We start from the raw sequence: 2,881 nt of genomic DNA on the forward strand, positions 1-2,881 counted from the left end.
GCTGGGCCTTCTGGCAGGACAGAGAGCCCCGGAATCCGACGTGGAGAGCTGGGTGTACGTCCCCATGAGGAGGCGGTCCCCACCTCCGCGGCTATCCCCTTGCGGGGAGCGGCAGCCGCGGGGCCTCAGAGAAGACACCAGGCTGGGCCCCCACGGCACAGCGGGAGCACGTCCCCCGCAGGCCACTTAGCGATGGCGGCCAGCCGGCGGACGGTTGGGTTGCGCGAGACGCTGCGGCCGCCCTGCTACCGGGTTCCTGGGAGGGCGTCCTGGAACCAGCGTCCACACCAAGCCCTTGGAAGGCCCAGGCGACGGAGGAGCCCCGTCAGGCAGGGGCCGAGGACGGTGACGGCCCGGGCGGGGAGGAGCGTGTCAGGCAGGGGCAGAGGACGGTGACAGGTGATAGGCCGGGCGGGAAGGAGTCAGTCAGGCAGGGGCCGTGGAGGAGACGGGCTGGGTAAGGGTTAGGGTTAGTGTCAGGGCACAAGTCACAATCGCAAAGACCTGGAAGCCACCCGAGTGCCCATCGACCCACGAGTGGGTAAATAAAATGTGGCGCGTGGACACCACGGAGTGCTATTCGGCTATGAGGAGCAGCGGTGAGGGGGCACCTCTCGTGGTTCTCCTGGCCAGAGCTGGAACCCGTTCCAGTAAGCCAAGTATCCCAAGAATGGACACACGAGCACCACGTGCTCGCGCTCACCAGCAAATGGGTACGAACCGATGGACACCTAAGTGGACACAGAGGAATCACCTTCTTCGGGTGGGTGTCGGGCGGGTGGGGGGAGGGGATGGGCATACACATCCATTAGGAATGGGGTGGGTACGCACCGACTGGGGGATGGGCGCACTTGAAGCTCTGACCCGAGGGGGGAGGCTGGGAGAGGGCAACGCACCCGACCTTAACATTGGTGCCCCCACAATATGCTGGAGCAACATGAGAGGTAAATGAATAAGAACACGGGGGGGGAGGGGGGCACGGGCAACACATGTCACCTTAATACTTGGACTCCCATCATCTGCTTGAAAAGAGAGAGAAAAGAAAATGCAATAATAGAGATAAGAGACACTTTTTAAAAATAATGAATCCGGCCGGGCGCTGTGGCTCACGCCTGTAATCCTAGCTCTTGGGAGGCCGAGGCGGGCGGATTGCTCAAGGTCAGGAGTTCAAAACCAGCCTGAGCAAGAGCGAGACCCCGTCTCTACTATAAATAGAAAGGAATTAATTGGCCAACTGATATATATATAAAAATTAGCGGGGCATGGTGGCGCATGCCTGCAGTCCCAGCTACCCGGGAGGCTGAGGCAGAAGGATCACTGGAGCCCAGGAGTTTGAAGTTGCTGTGAGCTAGGCTGACGCCACGGCACTCACTCTAGCCTGGGCACCAAACCGAGACTCTGTCTCAAAAAAAAAAAAAAAAAAATGAATCCGAAGAGAAAAGTAAAAGGAGGCCTGTGGAGCAGGTCTGGGTGTGACTCCGGATCCCCCAACATCAGGTGCCACCACCAAAGATTCCTACGTGTAGCCCATAGAACCCCAAAAGCAACGGGACGAGTTCTGGTCACATACTCCCTCAAAATGACATCCTGGCCTTCTTCTGGAACTCCCTCCCCTCTCAGACTCTCAAGGTTTCCTCCAGCGTGTCGGCTCCCACAGAGCAGACCTTTGGTCTGAGACCTGACTGTCCAGAAGCCACGCATGCTGCCGCGTGGCGGCGGTGTCGCGGCTCGGGACAAGAGGAGGCCCCACGGTGCGGGCTGGGGCGCGCCAGGCACCGCGGCGGACGCTGAGGGTGGGGGTCACCCCCACCCCGGGCCGCCCCCGCACTCCCAGAAACGCGACAGAACCAGAGGCAAAAAAAAAAAGAAGAAGCCTACGGCACCCGGTATTCCCGGGCGGTCTCCCATCCAAGTTCTAACCAGGCCCGAGCCTGCTTAGCTTCCGAGACCAGACGGGATCGGGCGCGTTCGGGGTGGTGTGGCCGTGGACGGCGGAGGGCGCCCCTGCCCCGCTCAAGAAGCCGAGCCTCTCTGCGCTTCCCCGCCGCCTCCTCCCCCCGCCCCAGGCCCCGCGCCGGGTCGGGCCTGTTGAGTTCGCCGGCCGGGTCCCGCGGGCTCCGAGGGACGGGGGTGACAGGCGGGGCGGGCCGGGGTTGGGGGCTGTCTCTGTATACACACACACTCACACTCACACTCACTCACTCACTCACACTCACACAAGATGCGCCTCCACGGCTGGACCCGCCAAGGTGGAGACCTTCAAGCCCCCCTCCTCTCCTTGCCTGGCCTCCTTCACCTCCCCGCCCCCCACCCCCAGCTCGCACGGGCGGGAGGGGCGGGGCGCTCGCCCTTTGACCCCAGCCAGGGGCGGCCCTCCCCCACAACCCCTTTCAGCTGCGCCCCCCACCCTGTGGCCCGGCGGCCGCCTATTCCCCCGGGCCAGGGCTGGGGCACAGCGCACGGGGGAGGGGAGCCAGTGTATGGGGCGTCTCTCTCTCTCTCTCTCTCTCTCTCTCTCTCTCTCTCTCTCTCTCTCTCTCTCTCTCTCTCTCTCGGGATGTGTCCCATGGGTGGGGTGGGGTGGCGTGGTTTGTGGGGCGCTGAAGAAATCAGTCCCCTCCATCTCCTCCCTCTGGAAAACACCCAAGCCCTTGGAGAACTGCCCGCACCTCTACCTACCGTGGGGGCCGGGACCCTCCTCTTTGTCCTCCTGTGGCCCAGTCCAAGGGGCCTGGACCTGGCCGGGGCTGCACTGGACCCCAACCACCCTGGCGTGTGGACTCGCTAAAAATCGGCGATTAGATATTGGATTCCAGCGTCATTGAGGTCATTTCACTAATGAGTGCACCGCAAAGAGTTTCCTAATCCATCTGTGAGGGTG

General features: G+C 62.4%; 1 pseudogene; it reads right to left on the bottom strand.

The window, feature by feature from the left end:
• Nucleotides 1-1,871: 1,871 nt before the first annotated feature.
• On the bottom strand, nucleotides 1,872-1,990 carry LOC142876675 (uncharacterized; annotated as a pseudogene).
• Between the last annotated feature and the right edge of the window lie 891 nt (nucleotides 1,991-2,881).

The sequence above is a fragment of the Microcebus murinus genome, chromosome 15 (assembly GCF_040939455.1).
Source record: "Microcebus murinus isolate Inina chromosome 15, M.murinus_Inina_mat1.0, whole genome shotgun sequence".
Classification (NCBI taxonomy): Eukaryota; Metazoa; Chordata; class Mammalia; order Primates; family Cheirogaleidae; genus Microcebus; species Microcebus murinus.